This window comes from Varanus komodoensis, unplaced genomic scaffold (assembly GCF_004798865.1).
Source record: "Varanus komodoensis strain SLA01 unplaced genomic scaffold, ASM479886v1 scaffold1, whole genome shotgun sequence".
Classification (NCBI taxonomy): Eukaryota; Metazoa; Chordata; class Lepidosauria; order Squamata; family Varanidae; genus Varanus; species Varanus komodoensis.
The window spans coordinates 75,371,921-75,392,771 of record NW_025335268.1 but is presented as its reverse complement, the minus strand read 5'-3'; the positions used below and the strand labels follow the sequence as shown (position 1 = coordinate 75,392,771).

The window sequence follows — 20,851 nt, the reverse complement described above, 5'->3', positions numbered from 1 at the left end:
GCAATGCCATGGAAACAGAGTGCGGCCGAAGGCAGGGGGCTCGCCTCTGCTTCTGCTCCCGCTTCTGGTCCCGCCAGCTGCCCTTGGGCGGGGGGGGGGGCACTCCCTGGGTCTGCCTCTCCGGGCTGCCCCCGGGCCCCTCACGGACCAGCAGATGGAGCAGGGCACTGCCCGCTCAGGGTGGCCCCAGCAGGCAGGCAGTCCTCTCCTGGGCCAGCCTGGGGAGGCCCCACCGCCACGCGCTCCTGTCCCCCGGTGGTGGGGGCACTGAGCTCCCCCCCGCACGCCCGGGCACAGAGCCGCTTGTCTCAGGACCGATCTGAGAACACCAAGCGACAGTCCACGTTGAAGGCTAATTTCCGCAAGGTGCCCGGGGAACGGCCCCCATGGCCTCTCTGCAGGAGGCAGCTCTTCCCGGGGCTGCCCTTCCTCTCCAGGGAGCCCCCCAGGCACAGCTGTACAGAAACATCCCCTTGGCCTGGGAAGGGCAGCTGCTTCGGAGATGGAAAGGGGAAGAAGACCAGGGCTGCAGGGGGTCTGGCCCCCCCCTCCCTCCTGAGCCATGGCTGTGGGGATAAGAGCAAGAGCAGCATGGGGCAAGCCACCTTGAGTTCTCTGTAAGAAAAAAGGCAGCATACGCATCGAATAAATAAATACGACAGAGTGTGGAATAAGGGGCAGCTTCTCCCGATGGAGGGGTCCTGGGGGGCTTGGTTTTAGGACTGATACTCTTCCAGAATCATACGGAATTAGGAGCCAGCAGTGACATGGCCATGTTTGCCGATGACGCCAAAACGTAGGGTGGCTAAACCGAAGCGGGGTTGCGAGCAGCTCCGGGGGTCCGTCCAGGCTGGGCATCCACGTGGCCAGTGTGGTTTAGCGTGAGTGAGTGGAAAGCGACGTCTACTGGGCGGTTTCTCCCTTGAGCTCTGCTTTCGAGGGCGACCTCGTGCCAGCTGCTTTCTGGGGGCAAAGCATTTCGTTCTTTTATTGCATTGGATGTACTGCTTTGACCTTGCTGCAAGCCGCCCTGGCCGCCGTTTCAGCAGAAAGGGAGGGGTTGCTTTTTGAGGGAGCAAGCCCCCCCCCCCCGACCCAGACCCCCTGCAGCCCTGGTCTTCTTCCCCTTTCCATCTTTTTGAGGGAGCAGCACACGAGGCCTGCGATTTCCAGGATCCTCCTGGAACGCTTTTGGAACACCGGTGTCACGCTGGCCATGCTCCAGGCCTCCAACACGCAGCCTGATCGTGGGGCGTGCTGCGTATTTCGGTAAGAAGGCCAGCCGTTTCACAGCGGAGCTCTTCAAGCACTCTAGGATGGATCCCATCTGGGCCGGTGGATCACTGACTTGCGGTTTGTCAGTAATTTCCACCGAGAACATCACGTTTCGTCAGCGCTGTCTGCTTTAATTGCTCAGGCTCCTCTTCAGAATATCCACGTCCGGGGGAGGCTTCTGTCCCGAACCCTCTGCAAATGCCGGAAGTCGGCCAGCTTCTCTGCCATCGCCACATCCTCCTTCAGCGCTCCATGATCAGCCAATGGTCCAGTGGCCGCTCCAGCTGCTTCCTTGCTTCTGATATATTTAAAAATTCTACATTGCTGGCCTTGATGCTGCCAGCGAACGGTTCCCTTTCTTGGCATCTCTTCTCATCCCTCAGGCAAGCTTGTACCCCTGTTGGTTCTTCTCCTTTGGGCAAGTCTTCCATTTGATGAAAGAAACCGTCTTTTTCTGGTAGCTTTCTTGGCACTGTCCAGTCACCGTGCTGGTGACCTCTTGGACTTGATGCTGCTTGTGGTACGTAAACTATTCGAGCTTCTATTATTGTGCTTTTGAGTAATGTCCAAACATTGTGGAGACCTCTGCCCTCTCGACTCCCCCTTTTGCCTTCCTTTTCCCAGTTTCCTCATTTAGAGAAGTTTCCCCGTTGAAGTCAAGTGTGGCTGTGTTGGACCTCATTTCACTCTTCCCCCCAAAGGTCCATGCAGCCTGGTAGCTCCGTGCTCGCTGCTTCCATCACTCAACAACCTTGCGCAAGGTCCCGGGCGACCCAGCCCAGGCTCGGAGTCAGGGCTGCCTCCCCTCTGGTTGGGTCCAAGACCAGCGGCTCTGGTCCTTTTGGGCATCAGCAGAACCGGAAGCCTCTCAGTTCCTCTGTGCTGCCTTTTCTGAGACCTCCTGGACCTCTACCTGCAGATCGTTCAAGCATTCGAACCACAAAGTCTCACCACAGATCATCCGCCGCTGTTTCATGGCCAAGCCGAGAGATACCACGGCGTGTCCCCCTCTTGCTGTATAGTCAGATCCTTGGCCTGTCCCTCCCCACTAGGTTTGGTGGGCGTTCGTGGGACGTGCTCCCGGTACAAGCGTCAGCCTCGAAGCGAGCGGCGGCCTGCACTCCCAGCGGCGCCACTGGCCAGACCACGTGCTCTGCCAAACGGCTTGAACCCCAGGCAGGACAATTACGGTGCTGGGACACCAAAGGAGCAGAATCCAGGTTCTGTGGAGACGCAGGGGCCCGCCCCGGGCACGACCCTGCCAAGATCCGCCAGGAGAGGGTCACCCTTTCCCCTAACAAGGCGAGTCTCCATCATGTGTGAAGCGTTCCGACTCCCGTCAGAAATCCCACACGCCACTCCGTTTCCTCTGCACCACCAACGTTTGATTTATTTCCCCGGACAATGTTTCCTTCGACTGATGTTTGCATCATTGCCTTGACTACAGCTCTCCATTTCGGAATATAAACTTTGCAATCGCCCCTGGCTTTGTGGGACCCAGGGAGAAACCCACCCACAGTCTTCTGATCAGTTGACCCAGTTAACCTATTGCCAACCCCTGAGACAGCGCCTGGGCAGCCCGTGGCTCCGTCAGGCACCAAGTGCCGCCCAATATTCCAGGACAAAGCATTATGGAGGTGCCTTGCTCCCTGCTCCCTTCCTAGTATGGGGAGCTGTGCTGCTGCCCTGGCCCTTCCCGCTCGTGCCAACGATGGTCTGGATGCTGATGAGAATCGCGGAATCCGGGAAGAGGAGAGTGGGGAGGGATCCAAACGCCGCGCGGTCCAGCCCCCTGCTCAGAGCAGGGTGCTCAGCTCGGCCACCCGTCTCCGAGCGCTGCCCAGCTGCACCCAGAGAGCCTCCGGCGTGGGAGAGCCCACAGCCACCCCCGGCCATGGGCTCCACTGCCGGACGGCTCTCACAGCCAGGCAGCTTTTCCTGGAACCTGGCTGCCTATCACTATTATCCCATGTCCTGCACTCTGGAATGAGAGCGAGTCCTCTTTGCGACAGCCCTTCAAGAGTATGCAGGGTGCCAGCCTCCGTCTCCTCCTCTCGAGGCTAAACATGCCCCGCTCTCTCCAGCCCTCCTCACAGGGCCTGCTTCCAGTCCCCGGATCATCCTTGTTGCCGCCTCTGAACACTGTCCTACATAGAAACAGAGCGAGTCAGAAGGGGCCTCCCGGGCCATCTAGTCTGACCCCGGCACCAGCTGGCTCCGCTCATGTCCGCGTCCTTCTTAAGCTGGGGGCTCCCCCTTCATCCCCCCCCCCACCACTGCCCAACGCCGCCCATCCTCTTCTCGACTCCTTCACTGCAGCACCCCGCTGATTCCTCCGGGGAAACTCTTGCTCCGAGGCATCTCCAGGACCAGAATCTTCTGCGTCCCTCCCAGCAGGCAGGCAAACTCCAGCGCCACCCCCGGCACATGGACACGGCCCCAGAAGCCCCCATTTGCAAGCATCCACGGGGAACATCCATGAAGAACGAAGTGAACCTCGGCATCTGCCATCAACCCAGATTGCAATAAAAATCACCCTCTCCCCTGCGAGAGGGCAGCGGTGCAGAACTGCCGTGCTGCCCCTCGCGGTATGGCCGGGTCTTCCTGTGTCGGGGGGAGGCGGGGGGAGAAGCCAGTCGGTCGGAACGCTCGGCCCTCCCTCGCGTCAGACACACGTGCGCGCACGCGAGATGCAGTCTCGGGGCCTCGGTGGACCGCAGAAAGGCGTGCGCGCAGCCCTCCCAGGAGCACATGCCGCGCTTCCGACGGGCCGTGTGGGGGAGGGAGGTGCCTGCGATTTTTAAAGCCCAGCAGGCCTTGCGTTCATCGATGTGAACGGACGGAGACCCAGCAGGACCGGGGGGGGGGGGTCCCCACGGGGCGTGTCCAGGCAATCGGAGGTTCGACGGCCAGGACCTCTGTTCCATCTTCCAGCAGGACGACTTCAGCCCCGTTCCCACCCCTGATCCACGCCTGTGCTCCTCCAGCCTGCCTCCCCTTTGGACGGCCGGCAGCAGGGGGCTGGCACAGAGCCTGTTCGGGGCACCGCAGGGCCCACCGCTGTCCTCCCTGCGTGGGCCAGAGCTAGTCTGGGGCACAGAGGGGGCTTTTCCACAGCTTTTCCGGGAAGAGCCCCGGACTCCCATGGGCAGGAGGCAAGCGGGCATGCACCACACCAGCCTCGGTGCTCTTGCACGGTTCCTGTCCTTTGACCTGAGAAACACGGAAGCACGACGAGTCAGAAGGGCCCCCAGGCCAGCCGGCCCTGCTCATGCAATACCCAAGACTTCGCAGCGGAGGTCCCTGAAGCTGCCCGGACTTGCCCCAGCCCCGATTTGCAGGCAAGATGGAGGCCTGGCTCGTGACCCGTGGAGCAAGCATGCCCTCCATCCTCCTGGCTGGGACCAGGGAGGATGGCGATGCCTGGACAGACAGCAGGAGCACCTCTCCCAGTGGGAATGCTGGGAGTGGCTTTATCCCAAGCCGGAGCGCTGGGCCACCTCTGCGAACGGGCAGCGCCTTTCCAGGCATCCAAATGGAGGACCTTCCCCCCGACACTGCGCACACCCTCTTTGGAGATGCCAGGACTGAACTGGAAAGCTCCGCCTCAAAAGCAGCCAGGCTGCCTCAGCTGGCCTCCCCAGACAGAGGACGGGCTCCGCATCCTGTGCCGAAGATGCTACAGAAACGGATTCCAACGCAGATGGGCACGCTCCACGCTTCTCAGCGTAATGTGCTGAAAACATCCAATTTCACACTTCTCCAAATGCAGCAGTGTCATTCTTGGCAGTTTAAACAAATCAAAATGCACGTTGAAATTCATATTTTGAGAAATTACCTTTAAAAGGGTGTTTTTAAACATGTTTTAAATGTGATGCATATTTTGAACTGCAAATTAATGCAGAAGGGCGGGGGAGGGGCAGGCGGGCATCTGGACGCACGTAAGCAAAAGATCAGACATCTTTCTGACCCAGATCAGAAACGGGCTTCCTCGCCCATCCCTCACCACCGTCCAGCAGCCAAAGCATTGCTCTGCCTCACAAAACCCCAAGATTCCCACTCAGTCACCAAATTCAAAGCCACCAGACTATTCCATCCCGTGTGCACAATCCGTCCGGCTGTCCAGCTGGGGTTGGTGACCTTGTGGCCAGCGATGCGACAGCCTCTGGCCCGGCCCGGCCGATTGCCCCCCCCCCCCCGCCACACCTCCAGGGAGCCCTTCGAGCGCTCCGTGGGCTTTGGGAGGAGCGCTCCTCTGCCCCTCGCGAGCCGAGGTTCGGCCTGGTGGATGCAGGAGGGCCTTTGCGGTGGCTGCGTCCAGACTCTGGGATCCCCTCCTGCCCAACTCGCTCCCACCCACGTGCGGCACCCTTCCTGCTTCTAGCCGCCTTCCGACTGGGTCCGCACGGGGCCCCCACTCCCGCACCAGCAGCAGTGCTGGCATCAGTCTCTGGGCCTTCCCCAGGCCAGCCCGCTGCGCTCAGCGATCATCAGCCGGAAGGGGGCACAGGCCGGTGGCTCGGAAAGGGCCTTTTTGGGAGTGGCCCCGCTGCTTGCATCAGGCCTCCTCTTTGCGGTCCTCAGAAAGGCGGGGAAAACCCAGCTGGTTTCACTGGCTCTTCCGTGGCCCCCGAAATGCACGCTTTCTGGGCCCTGCCTTCCCCAGTCCTGCTTTCCGCAGGCTCAGCCCGTTGTATTCTGCCTGGTTTTGCATCGTTTTCTCTCGCATTCTGCCCTCAGAGCGCTCCTCCCTGAAGGGGGCTGAGGAAGAGCAAGACTACATGCAATGCATCAAAATGCAATTCATTGTCTTTTGCACCCCCCCTGCACCCCCCCCCCAGGCTTCTCAGATGGAAAGGCAGAGCACAGGGCCTTCCCATGAACAAACACATGGAAAACGAAGCCGCGTGCCCTGGACGCTCGCCCAGGAAAAGCCCAGAAATGCGGCGACGGCATTTAACGCGAGGGCGGTGCCGCGCCTGCCAATCCGGCACAGCCGGGATGGCCAGCAAAGCCCCTCCGGCTGAGCAGCCAGGGGCCTTGGGGCCAGACCTCCTTGCTCTGGCGTTGGATTCTCTGGCTCCCGGCTTCTGGCCTGAAGAGGGGCCTGCAGCTCGCCTGGGGAGGTCCTCGGGGTGGCCTGGGCACCCAGACGGCGCACCAGGCGCAGGGCAGGCTCTCCCTCGCGCCTCCCCCCTCGCAGGGCGCTCAGGAGAGCGGGGGGGGCAACGAAGCGCTGCCAGCTCTGCCCAGGGCCCACGTGCCCCGGCTCTCCCTGGCTGCCCCCTTCACCCACAGCAGAGGCCCTCCCCGGCAGGGACAGGGGATGCACTGTGGGGGGAGCGCGCCGGCCAAGGAAGGGGGTCCTTGAACAGGCGGCCCCTCCCTCCTCGGCCAGGCAGAGTCCAGGGAGAGAGAACTCCGGAGAGCCTCTGAGCGAGGGGGCCCTCCCTGCAGCCTGCAGCCCACGCCGTGCCAGCCGAGGGCTGCCTGGGGAAGCCCCCGTGCACGGACGCAGCAGCGGGTCTGCCGTGAGGGGGTCTCCGGGGCGGAGAGTGGGGCTGGGGGCCGCCTGCCCCGTGGCTGCCCGCTCGTGCGGAGCGAGGGGCTCCTCTCTGGCCCGTGCCTCCCCACACCGCACGGACCGCTGCATGAAGCTGCGGGCCGAGGCGGTGCCAGAATGCGGACGGCGCTCAGCTCGGCCCTCAGTCCACCTAAGGGGGGGCTGCCTCGGGATGGGGCCCCTCCCAAAACCAGCATTCATCCATTTCCGTCAGAGCCCCCACCCGTGCTCAGCAACTTGGATGGAGGCTTAACAGATGAATTAATTGGTTTCAACGCAAGCGCTTAATGACTGGAGAGGCTTCTAATCAGGTGGCGGCCCCGAGTCATTTACATCGGTACCAAGCGAGAAGAAGCGCCCAAGAGTTTGCGAGTCCCGCGGTGCTTTGGGCACATCGGCCAGAATATCGCAAGGCGGGAACGAGCGGGCTGCCCTTGTGAGTGGCCAGGCGTGACTCTTGCCCGCGCATCCTCCCCTCTGTCCCTGCAGGTAAAAGGGGGGGGGGGGGGGGGTTGAGTCATCAGAGATGGAGGGGTTGCGGGGTCCTTGAGGACCTTCCTCTGGACGCCACGCGCCCCTCTCGCAAGCTCTTCCGCCCCAGGAGTCCCCCTACCCTTCCCAGGTCCATTCCAGAGTCACGGAATCATAGGAGAGCTGGGCTGGGGGGCTGCGGGGGCCCCAGGTCCAGGCCCGGCTGGGTGCAGGACTCCCAGCCACCCCCGCCCGCAGGGGGCTGTCCCCACGGCAGCGGCTCCTCCCACGCCCCTTTCTGGGAGAAGGGCGGGCGACAAGGACGACGCTTCGGCAAGGCGCGGGGGGGCCTCGTTGCCTGCGTCCAGAGCACGCGGGGCGGCCACCTCGCACCTCTGGGGCGGGGGCGTTTCTGTGGTGACACATTTGGACAGTCGCCGGCAAAGGACGCGAATCAGGGCGACGCGAAGCCGTGCGAGCAGCTGCCTCTGTGCTCGGCGCTATCCATCTTCCCCGGCGAAGGAGGCAGGGTGCTGCGGGAGAAGAATCGCCTGTCACCGTGAAATTAAAGAGGGAATCACAAAGCATCCCATTCACACGCGAGCGAGGGGCCTCATCTGACGCCATGGGGGGGGGGGCAGGGGCGCATGTGGCGGGCTGGGGAAGGAGCCTGTTTGAGCACAGGGAGCAGGAGGCGGCCGTTAAATGGGGCAGATTGGCTGGCGCCCCCCGCCACGCGGCGGGTGCCCCACCCCGTGCAGGGGGGACACCGCGCAACCCGCCACACACGCGCGGCCCGGGGGAGTCTCGGCCCGGCCTCGCTCAGGCATGGCAAGCCCGAAGGGGACTGAGGCAGCCAGACGTCACGGACCATCCTGGTTGGCTGCGTCCCGCCAGCAGTGGCGAGATGCCTGCAGGGGCCCCACAAACCGGCCGGGGCTGCCCCTCGCCTTCGCCCCGCACTTGCCAGCCGGCAGAGGTCCCTTCCCCACCTCCCCCGGGAATGTGCCCGACGCTCCTCTGGGGCTGCACCCCCTCCTTTGGCAGCAGGCACCACAACTGAGCACTGGGGACGCCCTCTCGCCAGTCCGCCTCCTGGGACGCCCCCAGTTCCCATTTTCCGTGAGGGGGGAAGAACGCTCATCTTGCGGCTCCGCCACCCAACTGCCAACGCTCTCCGGCTGGTTTGCAAAACAGAGTTTAGCTCATCAGAACGTAACAAAACAGGCAAAATCCCCAATGTAATGAAAGTGGCGACAGAATGAAACCGAAGTAAAGCCAGCGGCCGAGGGAGGCAGCTTTGCAAAAGCACCAGCACCGTTTTTAAGAACGGAAGAACGGAAAGGCCTCGGAGGATTATCCAGCTCTCCGCTTGGGGCCCCAAAGGCCCCAACACACACGCCGAACGAGCCTCTCCGGGGAGGCTGCTCCACCGTCGGGGGCCACCACCAGCAAGCCTCCTCCCCTCTGAGCCCCATCTGGCTGGGGCACCTGCAGAAGGGCCAGGCAGGTGCATATGGGAGACTATCGCCAGGTGGCCTGGCCCCAAGACACCGAAGGGTCTCGCAGGTTACGAGGGCCATCCCAGCAATCGGAACTGGGCCCACAAGGAGACTGGATGCCACTGTATGTGGGCACAGCATGACCGTCCGGCCGGGGCCCCACGGTCCTAATTTGGACCCCCAGAAGCTCTCAGACCAGGTGCAACGAACTCCGCTGCCTCCAGGTCATGCCTCAGCTGGTCCTCCCCATGCTAAGAGGCCTCCAGTGCCCCAGCCTCCGCTGTAGAAAGCGGTCCTCCCATGCCCCCTTGGCCTGCTCTTCCACACACGCCCACCAACGGAGTGGGAAGGGGCCGCATCTTCCCGTGTGGGCCCCGTGGGGCCTCTGAGTCCAAGGGCCCAGTTCCATTTTGGGGAAGGCTGTGGGACCGCATGCCACTCCCAAACGTGGCCCGTTCCACCCCTCGAGGTCCGCCAGCCCTCCCTGTGTGCCCACCCAGCAGGCAGCAGCGGGCAAGGGGCCAGCGGTGGGGGGGGCACAGTCCCCGGTGGCTGCCACTCCGTGAAGCCGCAGCCCCAGCGAGCAAGGGGCCCTTCCCTCTGGCTCCCGGCAGGGCTGCCCCTCGCAGCAACACCGCAAATTGCCGTCCGTCCGTCCTGGGGGGTGCCCTGGGCGGTGGAAGAGGCCGGCCGCTTCCGCCCTTCTTCAGGGAGTCATTTCGGGCCCAGGGAAGGCATCCGACCCGGCACTCCTCAGTGGACGGGAGCTCTGGTCTTGGCTCCCTGCTCCGGCTTTGGGGGCTGGCAGGCATTTCCTCGCAGCAGGACGGGACAGCCACCCCGCCTCTCCACCTGCCCAGCTACACTTCTTTTAGGCCATGTGCTGGGGATAATGGGTGCTGCAGTAAAAGGCACCTGGAGGGGACCAGCTGAAGGCAGACCGTTGCCTCGGAGGCCCCTGCGACAGGCCCTGCCAACAGGTGCGTGGCTGCAAAAGGGCTGTTGCCAGGGCCAGTGCGCCCCACCAGCACCAGGCAGGATGCAGCCCTTCCTGCAGGAAAGGCCTTCGAGACGAAGCAGAGGTGGGGAGCAGCCAGCATCCCGGGAGTGGCAGCTGCATCTGAAGATGCTGCCGGTGGGCCGGCTTCTTGGGGAGAACCGGGGATAAGCCGGCGGGGAGAGCTCCCTACCCGCACCTCACGGTGCCCTCCGTGCCACGACCCACCATGCATGCCCCAGATGTGCTGAGAGGGTCCCCCGAGCGTGAGCCGCACCCTGGAGCCCACCGTTCAGAGCTCGGTGGGGACTGCCCGATGCCAGAGGAGGCACACGGCCCGCCTGGGGGGAGCAGCTGGCCCAGGCTGGAAGCCGTGGCTCTCTGGGGATGCGGGCAGGACAGCCGCCGGGCCCCCCATCCTGCCCCTTCCGCTCTGGAGAAGCAGGAGGGTGGTGGCAGAGACACGCAGCCCTGCCCTGCCCTGCCCTGCCCTGCCCTGCCCGCTGGCCGCAAAGGGGCCGCTGCTGCGGATCCTCCCTGCCCCTCCTTTCGGGGCCGGGCGCTGGCCTCCCCAAAAGGCGGGACAGCCCCCAAGAGGCAGGCCCGCGCTCCCACTAACAGGCTGCGGTCTCTGCGCCAGCAGGGCCTCAAGAGAGACCCGTGCCTCACGCAGCTGCGCTTCCCTCTGTCTCCCCTCCTTTATGGCGCAGCCCAGCTAAGCCGATTACCTCCTCTCCAGATTACGCAACGCCCCGCTGGCCCCTGGATCGCTCCTCTGGATCGCCGGGCCGTGCGCAGGCCACCCAGCGAGCCCCACATGGGGCGCCAGAGCTGGTCAGAGGCTCCCCCCCAGCCGGCTCTGCAGCCAGATCTGCCTCTGGGGGCCAGCACTCCACCAGCTCGCAAGCCAGCCAGGATCCACGTTCTTGGGGAGCAGGTCGCCCGCCCGCTCCTGCGTGTGTCTGGGGGCCCCGGCGAAGCCACCTGGCCGCTCTGCTCCGGGCCTCCCAGGGAGCAAAGCTCTGCCTGCTGCAGCCCCCCCCCCCCAATATGGGTGGCCTTGAAACCAAGCCGGGCTCAAGGCGGGCACCTGTGGCTGACCCTCTGCCCCTTATGGACGGGTGAAGCCGCTGCGTGCACAGACAGGGGACCGGATGCGGGCCGTGGTGGAGAGCAGTAGCCTTGCACCCCCTTCCCACTTATATCCCCCCCCCCCGCCCCGCACAGCCGGCAGCACAGCAAGGGCAGCCCGTCACTCAGCCCCGCCACCTCAGGCCTGGGGACACTGGTGCAGCCCGGTCTTTCAGGCGCACTGCGAGAACCCGCAGAAACCCCACAAGCGCCGGGAACGCCGTCACCAGGGCAGGAGCGGCGGCACCGGGCCAGGCCCCGCTCCCCTCGCCGCCCAGCGCCGATCCGAACGAGTTCCCTGGCGGCAGCCCTCGTGCCCTGGGAGCAGGCCCAGGACTCCGGAGCAGCGGAAGCCTTCTGAGAAGCCCCGGCGGGCGCGCGCCAGGTATGCATTTCCCGTATTTTCTGGTGTTTCCCCATGGAAAGAATCAAAGCAATGTACCAAACACACACACACACACACACACACACAACAATAATCAGAGCAGAAGTCGTTGCAATAAGGGGCACAAATGGCAGTCCCCCCCCCCCCCGAGACCAGCTAGCAGGGCGGGGGGGGCGAAAGGCTGTCTGCCCAAGGCGAGGGTGTGGCGGAGAGGGTGGGGGCAAGCACAGCTCCCGAGCTGCACACACAGGAGCGGCCAGCCGGCGGAGGCGCTGCTGGGGGGGCCGTGATGGGCTTGGTCCAAGTCAGGGCTGAGACCCTCCTCGCAAAAGGGGGCTCGTGAGAATCGGCCCTGGCCAAACGGAGAGTCAGAAGGGCCTCCTGGGCCATCTAGCCTGACCCCTGGCTCCAGCCGGCTTCGCTCATGCAAGCCCCAACATGTGGCTGTCCAGTCTTTCCTTGAATGCCTCGCGGATGGGGCCCCCACCTCCTCCCTTGGAAGCCCATTCCGTATCCTTGGGGTCCTGACCCTCAGGAAGTACTTCCTGGCATCCAGCCTGAAGCCTGGTTCCTCGAGCTTTGTCCCACTGGAACGGGTCCTGCCCTCAAGCAAGGAAGACCAGCTCCTGGTGCTCCTGCACATGGCATGCCCTCGCACACCTAGAAGACGCTCAAAGATCCCCCCGGAGTCTCCTCTTCTCCAGGCTGAGAAGACCCAGTTCCCTCCGTCTCGCCTCATCTGCCCTCCCTCCCAAACCAGCCACCATCCTGGCGCCCCTGCGCTGGACTGACTCCAACGCCACAACGCCCCTCCTGCAACAAGGAGCTCCAAGCTGGGTGCAAGAGTCCAGCTGTGGCTGCGACAGAGCCGTGCAGAGCGGTATCAGCACCTCCCAAGCTCTGGCAGCCACGCTTCTGGCTATGCATCCAAGGGTGGCGCTTGCCTTCCCAACCCGCACATCACACAGCTGGCTCATGTTCAGCCGCTGTCGGCAAGCACCCCCGAGATCCCTTCCACAAGAGCCCCGAGATCCCTTCCACAAGAGCCCCCTTGCCTGCAGCTCAGACCCCTCCTGATCGGCCCCATCCTTTCCAGAGGCCTGCTGGGGGGCGAACAGGCCGGGGGGGGGGGGCAGGATGCAGAGGGCTGATCTGCAACCAGGGAGTACCGTGAAGCGCCTGGCATGAGTCTGCGGCAGGGACCCCCTCCCAGCCGAGCAGGGATGTTGGGTGCCCCTGCACCCTGGCCTGGCCCCTCTAGGGCTCACCCGGACACAAGCAGGGAGGCCTCACCCAGCCACGGGGCCCGTTCCAAGGGCCCTCTTCTGCCCCCCCCGCCCTTCCTCCTCCTGCAAGGGGCCCGAAAGGCCCCCGCCCCCGTGCCAGGGACAGGCGGGGCTGTGAGTCAGGGTGAGCCCAAGCCAGCCAGCCAGCCAGCCAGCCAGCCTGCTGCACGGCCCAGCGGGGTGGAGGGGCGGCCCCCCCTTGTGGCCCGCACTCTCGGCTCAGCACCACGCTGGCTCTCCTGCACCTGGACTGCTCAGCTGCCCGTCCCCCCCCCCGCTCTCCTCCCAGCAGCCTCCGCCCAGGGGGGTGGCGAGGGCGGGGCCAGAGGAGCAACCTAGCCCCCTGCCTGTGCCCGAGCCCCCCTCCAGCCGGCTCAGAGGGCCCCAGCCCAGCCCAGCCGAGCTTCCGCTGCTCCCTTCGGATGCCAACACGGAAAGAGCTTTCTGGGCACGGAGCTCCGTTCTCCAAGCTGCTCAAGAGGAGCATTAAGCTGTGTCCCCTGGTGCGCAGAAGCACACGTGCCCGCGCCTGCGCACCGAGTTGCTCCAGATGTGCCAGCCAGCCAGCAGTGCTTCTCCCGCTCGGCCCCCCAAGCCTGGCGCTGCAGGAGCGTGAAGGTGGGCGTGCCCAAGCCCCGCCCCCCCCCCCCCGAGCCTTCAGCCCTGTCACCCGCTCAGCTGCGCCGCCTCCTGTCTTGCTTCACCCCCTGATCCTCAGAGGCACCCGGGTTCCTCCACGCCATCCCTCTGGTCCCAGAGATCACATGCGTGTGCCCCTCCATATCCTGTGCGGCTTCTGGCCAGCAAGGACGTTTTGACTTGCAGCCCCCCCCCCCCCCCCCCATGAGACAAAAGCGATCCCAAGGGGGGGGGGGGGGGGGCGTGCGGCGGCAGCTGCCTTCACTGGGAAATCAGAATGCAGGTGGAGCATTTGGGATGCATTAGCAGAAGGATTACATCTGAATCACGAGAAGTAGTGGTTCCCCTGCACTCCTCACTAGCCAGGCCTCACCTGGAGTCCTGAGTCCAGTTCTGGCACCAAGATTCAAGAAAGATGCAGGAACATTAGAGAGGGTCCAGCGGAGGGCAACAAAAATTATGTGAGGAGAGACTGAGGGAACTGGGCATGTTCAGCCTTGGGAAGAGACGACTGAGGGGGAAGATGGCATCCCTCTGTAAGTCCCTCAAAGGCTGTCCCAAAGAGGAAGGCCAAGAGCTCTTCTCACTGATCCCAGAGTGCAGGACACGGAATAGTCAAGTCAAGCTGCGACAACCCAGATCCAGGCTGGACATCAGGAAGAGCTTTCTCACTGCCAGAGCAATAGGACAGTGGGACCGGCTGCCCGGAGAGGAGGGGGCTCTCTCCCACTGGAGGCATTCAGGAAGAAACTGGGCAGCGCCCTGAGTGGGAGGGTGTAACTTGGCGTCCTGCTACAGCAGGGGGTGGACTTGATGGCCTCCGTGGCCCCTTCCAGCCTTGCTGTTCTGCGATTCCATGAATTAGACGAAGAGAAGCAGGGCAAGTGCAAAAAGCTGCCCCCTTGGGGCACCCGACCAAGTGGCCGCCTAGTCCTGCTTCCTGCAGGCAGCCAGCAGCCCCCGGATGCCCACCTGGGGAGAGCTGGGCCAGGCACAGGCAGGTACACTGCCACTGAAAGCGGATGCTCCTTTTGGCCACTACACCGAATAGCTAGGCGCAGAGCGCACCACAGAGGCGGCCCCCAGGGCTGCGCCTCATCCCGCTCATTCTCGCTGCCAGGCTTTGATGGCAGACTTAAACGAAGTAAACTTTTTAAAATGCAGGACAGATTTAAAAATCCCACCACCAAAATAAAACGTTGGCTTTGCGCCTGGTCACTCTACACACGGCCCTGGCCTTTGCAGGGCAGTTCAGTCAGGGTTCAAACTGGGATCCAGGCTCTGGCCACGGCCACGGCCACGCCGGCTCCCGCCGGGGCCCAGGCGCTTGGGGTCGGAGGCCACCCGCCAGGGCACACGCAGCGCAGCGCAGCGCAGTGATCCCGCTCCTTCCGCGGCCTCTCGCAGCCTCCCGTGGGCTCCCCGGCCCAGCTCAGCCAAAGGCTTCCATCCTCAGGGCCTGGAGATCACGGGGCCTCCTGCAGAAACCGACTGTGCGAAGGGCGGGGAGTCCCGGCCGCCACACGGGCGGGCGATGCGGCCGGTCGGGGTGCACAGGGCGGCCCAGCTCCCGCTGGCCACGTGGTGTGCAGGGGCCTCCCATCCGTGGGGGCCTGCAGGACCAGAGCTGCTCCCGGGCCACGGCCTTCCTTGCAAGGAGAAGGGCTCTCCGGGCTATTCAGTTATACGAACTTAACTCAATAGGCGGGTGAAGCGAAGCAGCCCTTGCCCCGCCGGGGCCGCGGCACTGGCAGCCATGAGACATCGCCTCAGGAGCTAGAGCCACGCTGTGGCATCGCGGCCCGGCAGGGAGCCGGCAGGTCAGCTGGGGCGGCAGGCAGCACGGCGAGCGGGCGACCCTCGGACCGCGGCCTGGCGCCTCCCCAGGTGCCCCACACTGGGCGCCTTCCCCGCGTTTGGCCCACACCGGCTCCTGCCCTCCCCCCGCTGGCCCGGCCCGGCCCGGCCCGGCCCGGCCGGATGGCGCTCCTCTGGACCCGAGGCCTCGCTGCCGCAGGGCCCAGCACTGGACGAGCCTCTGCCTGGCGCAGAGCGCAGCCCAGCCCCTCCTCCCCGCGCTCTGGACACGGCCCTCGGCTTCAGCCAGTGCCACTCAGGGTGGTGTGGCGGTCCGGCCGGCAGCCGCGCACCCCCGGCTCCTATTCGGCCTGCGAGCCAGCAAGCGCCTGGCTCCTTGCCCCTCCTGCGGCCCCCCAGCCGGCCAGCTCCCCCCCCCCCCCGCCGCCCCACGCGCGTCAGGCTCCTGCAGCGACACACCGATGGGCCGGACGGGCACCCGCCTCTCCTCTGGCCAGGTTCCGTCCGGTGCCCCAGCCGCCCGGAGCCAGTTCCCCCTGCCCGCCGCTTTGCAGCCCCCGTGCCCCCCCCGGCTCACGCCCTGGGCCTGCCCTGCCATCCCGCTTGCCCCGCCAGCGCCACCGCCTCCACGGCACAGATTCCCCTCTTGCCCTCCCTCCCCCCAGAGAGACCGGCAGCCTGGCCACCTACCTGGCCGAGGGGAGGGCGGCGGAGCCGTCATGCTCGGGCGCGGCCCCGGGAGCCCCGTGCAGTATGTGCACGGGCGGGAGGTGTGAGAGAAGGCCCGGCTCGGCCCGGCCTGGCAGACCTCCGCACCTTGCAGGTGCATCCCACAGCATTAAGCTGCCTGGTAACTCCGACTCGGTTCTGAGATCGCGTAGAAATATTTTGGAGGGGAGGCCAGGCACATCCGGGGATTTTCTCCCCTGGGTTTTCCATCAGCTTAGGCAAAGTGCCATCAGCACAGCGCACCATGGTGGGGGGGCTTGAGAGGGGCACCCGGCCCCTGGGCGTTCTGTCCTGAGGGGGTTCAGGTTCAGGAAGCGAGGGCCCGCCAGGAGCGCCGGCTGAGATGGGGGGCAGGCCAGTCCCCGCCCCGCCAGCCCCGCTTCAGCCCCGAGCACCGGAAGCAGGCCTTCTTGGGGGAAGTGGGGGCTGCCCCTGCTGCCTCTGCCTCCCCCACAGCCCCCCAGCTCCTCCGGCTCCTTGAGGAAGGGCGCCAGACTTCCCGCAGCCCCCTGCCCTGCCACCGTGTTCAGAGAGGCCGGCTCCGTCCCGTGGGCAGCCCTGCGCCGCCCCTGCACGGCCGGCCAGCCAGCCTGGGGGGCCGCCTCGGAACAGCTCTTTGCCAGCCTGACGCCTGGACTGGCTTTCCAGCCTCTCGTGCTGTTCTCAGCAACAGGGCAAGCCAGCTCCCTTGGAAGTTCAGCTGCAGCCACGGTGGGGGAAGGAAACGCCCGGACCCCCGGACCCGGGAGCACGCGCATGGAACCAGCTGCCCTTCCTGGGCCCAGCTCAGGCCCTGTGCCCAGCTCCATCCCCCCTCCTTCTGTGGCGCTTAATTCTCGGTGCCCTTTGATTTCGGCTCTGGCAGTGCGGCGGCACATGGCTCTGAAGCGACACATTTCTCTCCGCCTCGCGTGGCCGAGGCGCCGCTTCCTTGCGCCTTCCCGTCCCTGGCTTTGAATTTCCACCTGGGCCCACGCTTCTGCTTGCCCAGCTAAACGCAGGAGCCGCTCCCTGCCGGAGACGTCTCTCCTGATCAAGGGACGCAGCGTGCTGGGTGTTTGCGAAGCGAAGGCGGCGGGGGCAGGAGGTCTCTCCCTGGGAGCCGCGTTTTCTAGGCCTCAAAGCAGAGTCTCTGTTCTCATCCAAACGCTTTTAAACACACGCCCTGATGCAAGAACCCAGATGAGAGGCCCGCCGGCCCATGCGCTGCCCCCGCCTCTCGCCTGCGACAGCCGAGATCACGGCCCTTCGGGGTCCACCTCCCCAACGCCTTTCTTCCGCTTGCGCCGCTATCCACCCCGCCACAGTCGCTCGTGTCTCATTTATTTGGTTCCCGCACATTGTCTGTGCCCGCGAAGTGCCTCCTGCTCAAGCCACCCGAGCATGTGCGCGCCCGTTGGCGCTGGGACGGGCGGGAGCAGCATTTAATCTCCGGGCTTCCCATGACGCTCAGTTGTCCGTCCGACGGCACCGCGCTGCCACCTGCAAGCTGCGGCTCCGACCAGGCCCAGCCCGAGAGGAGCTGCGGAAGCGCCTGCCCACGAGCAAGCGCACGGCCACCAGAGCCCCATGGCGGAGCCTCCCCCTGCCCGGGTGGACGGGCTTGCGGCAGCCAGCAGGGAAGCGCCAGGCGGCCTCCACCGGGCACTCTCAGGCCGCTCCGTTCTGGGGAGAGGAGTGCGGAGGCGGACGGATCGCCACCAGCCGCCCCCCTGGAAAACGGCCGCGGGGGCCAGCCTTAAGGTCTTGCCTGGCATGGGTCCACACAAGGCCAGCGCACGCCTCGCGGCCAGGGCGAGGAGGCGGAGAAGGCGCCTGCATCACCGGTGCCTTGCCTGCCCGGGGGGGGGGGGAGGGCCACCTGGCGGGGGGGGGGGAGGGGGGAGAAGAGGAGGCCTGGCCCCTCCTGGCCCTTGGCATCACCGCTGCTGCGAGACGGCCCCTCCCCGGGGGCAGCCCCTTCGGCCGAGGGCCCTCCGCCAGCCCTGCTCCACCTGGCCGGCTCCCCTCGCGCAGCTTCCTCCACGGACTGGCGGGGCGGGGGGGAGCTGCAGCCCGTCCTTCTCCCCAGCGACCCCAAGGGGGTGCACGTGGCTGGGGCCAACCCAAAAGGCTGCCGATGGGGGGCAGAGGGGCGCCCTGACTCTGCCACCTGAGGGCCCCTCCAGGAGCGGGCTCCGGGGCCTGGATCCTGTTCTCGTCCCGGGGTCTGGACTGATCCCATGCGCCTTCATTCCCAGGGGGTGCCTCCCCTCTGCTGAGTCTGGCGGGCCCTCCAGGGCCTATGGAAAACCGGTGGATCCCACAAGCCCAAGCCTGAGGCCCAGGCCCCTTCCCCCTGCCCCAGCCCCACCGGGTCCACAGCCAACTCTAGCAGCCGTGCCTGCTCTGCCAGCTCCCCGTGGGCCTGGCCCATCCTGGGCCTGGAAGCCACCCCCCCCCCCAACCGCCCCCCCCCGCCCCACCATCCCCCTCTGCTCAGGGCCTCGTCCCAGCCAGGCAGGTCTCCGGGACATGGGGGGGGGGCTCCTACGGATGCGGCCACAGGCCACTCCCTCTCCGCTGCCCCAGCTTTGTGGGGCACTTGCCCTGAAGGCGGGCCCCTTCCCTGCCTGAAGCCAGCAGAGAGCTGTGGGGGGGGGGGAGGCAGAAGGATTGTTCACGTGTTCTGGGGGAAAGTATGATTTGCAGCACGACCACAGCAGGGGCAGGGGGACCGGAAGCAGTCGCCCCCTTCCCTGCGCTCTGCGGCACTCATGCCGCCCCATTCCCGCAGCTGCCGCGCCGCTCGCCCACAGGGCGGTGCAGGTGGCTCCGTGAGGTGCCATTCCTCGAGCAAAGAGGCTTTCAGCCCCAGCCCACCCAAGCCGTGCCCCTGCCCCCCACCCAAGGGGAGATCTGGACTGCGGCTTCCGCACGCCACCTGCCTACAGCCCTCCCTCCGTGCCCGTCCCTGCCCAGTGGGGCCCTTCCCCTCCCTGGCCGCCCGCGCACGAGGTGCTTCAGCAGCCTGCGCACCGGGGGCTGGATCCGCCCCGTGCCCCACGCAGCCGGCTCCCGGGGACCCACATGCCCAGCACCCCGGCTGCGGAAGCCAGGGGGACGGCTGGCCGCGCCGCACGGCTGCGGCCTCCCCTCGCACCCCCTGCTTCTCCCGGTCTCCATCTCTGCGTGCCGCTTTCCAGGATCCTTCAGCATGACCTACATTCCGAGTTCCTAGACGGATGCGCTCCATGCGCTCGCTCGGCTGCTGTCGGGGTGCCGGAACAGCTCCGGTGGCCCAAGCGGAGCGGGCGCAGGCGCCCAGCACAGACGGAGCCGCTCGCTCGGCGAGGGGAGCGCCTGCTGCACGGCCGGCGGCCGCCCCACCTCCACAGCCGAGCACACGCACACGGCGCGGCTGCCGATGCCCGCGGCGGGCATGAGCCGCCGGGCTGCCCGGCTCGACTCGGAGCAGCTGCCGCTGCCTGGCTGCATCTTCGCGCCGGACCTGCCAGCCCCCGAGCCCCCAGGCCAATCCACTCTCCGGAAGGAGCCGGGTCCCCGGAAAGGTTTGGGCCAGCCTCAGGGGCCCCTTCGCCTTCCACCAGGCCAGCCTGGGGCGCGCAGGCTGGCCCACAGGCGTGCCGCGACGGCAGCTACCTGACCCGCACCTGGGACCCGGGTGACCTCCCTCGGCAACGGGGCCTCGTTCCTCTGCTGCCGTGCCCGTCCGGCCAGCAGGCCCGGCTCTGTGGCCCATCCTGCTGTGGGCGGGCTTCAGGCTCCCGGGACCACCCGCGCTTGCTTCTCGAACCTCAGGCCCCCGCCGGAGCCGGGGGGACCGGAGTGGCTCAGGACAGAGGTGGAGCCGGGGGGCGGGCAGAGTGGCTGGGAGTGTTCGGGTGCAGCCTGCTTTCAGCACCTGCCTTGGCCTGGAGCCCCCGCAAAGGGAAAGGGACTGCTGGTCCCCCCCAAGGCTCCTCACCTCCTGCAGCCCTTTGGCTGGAACAGGTCAGACACTCATGCACTGAGCAACTCGGGGCCGGGAAGGGCGCTGGGCCACTCTGGCGGGACGCTGGCTGGACAGGTAGCCCACAGGTGCCGGACTGGGCGCACCCCACGCCAGCCCAGGGTCCTCCTACGCCCCGAGTCCTTAAGAAACACCCGCTGATCCATGGCAAGTCTCCCGGCACCTGCTGCGGATCCAGATCCACCCTACGCTTCCCAGGGCTGCAGAGCGGGGCTCAGGCCGCCACGTCCGTGGGCCTACATGGCCTCCTGCTCACTCTCCGGAAGGGCAAGGCACCACTCGGAGGTGAAGCGGCTCCACTCTGCATGCGCCCAGAGGGCCTTTCCTCTGCCCGTCCCTGACAGCCCTGCAGCACCTGCCAGGCCTGGGGGTGAACCGGGGAGGCTGCCCGTGCAGATGTGGGCCTGGCAGGCAAGGCAGCCTGGTGCGCTTGCACGCGTCCAGCCGTGGGCTTCACCGAGGCGCTGCCCTCGCTCCCGGCTCACGCGCTGCGCCTGGCCACCAAGGAGCGCCGCCCAGGCAGCGGGGATCCTGGAACCGGCGAGCCGGAGGGGCCCGGAAGGCCGCTGGCTCCGAGCCCGAGCGTCCGGCTCGGAGGGCTGCCCTGAACGCCCCCGGTGTGGGTGGGTGGAGGGCCCACCCCCCGACCACCCCCCGGCCAGGCCATGCTCGCACTGCCCCGGCAGTCTGCGCCCGGCCTTCCTCGAGAGCCCTGGAGTGCCCTCCGGCCTCCCCCAGCCTCCTCTCCTCGGGCCAAACGGGCCGGCTCTTCCAGCTCTCTCACAAGGCTCTGCCTCCTGCCTGCATCATCCCTGCTGCCTTTCCAGCGCGCCGGCACCTTTCCTCGGCTGCGGTGCCTGGAACGGACACGACACGGGACTCCAGGTGGGGCCAAGGCGGGCCGCACGGGGGGGGGCAGGGCCTCACCCGCTCTGGGAGCGCCACCTGCGCTCGCGCAGCCCAGGGTGGCACCGGCGGTTCTGCAGCCACGCCACTCGCTGGAGCCGGCAGGGCCCCTTGCTCGCTTGCCCCGGCTGCCCTCC

General features: G+C 66.2%; 1 protein-coding gene across 1 annotated transcript in view; it reads right to left on the bottom strand.

The window, feature by feature from the left end:
• Window positions 1-20,851, bottom strand: part of LOC123023734 (SH3 and multiple ankyrin repeat domains protein 3-like) — an 83,488-nt gene that overhangs the window by 61,606 nt on the left and 1,031 nt on the right. The window lies entirely within an intron of this gene.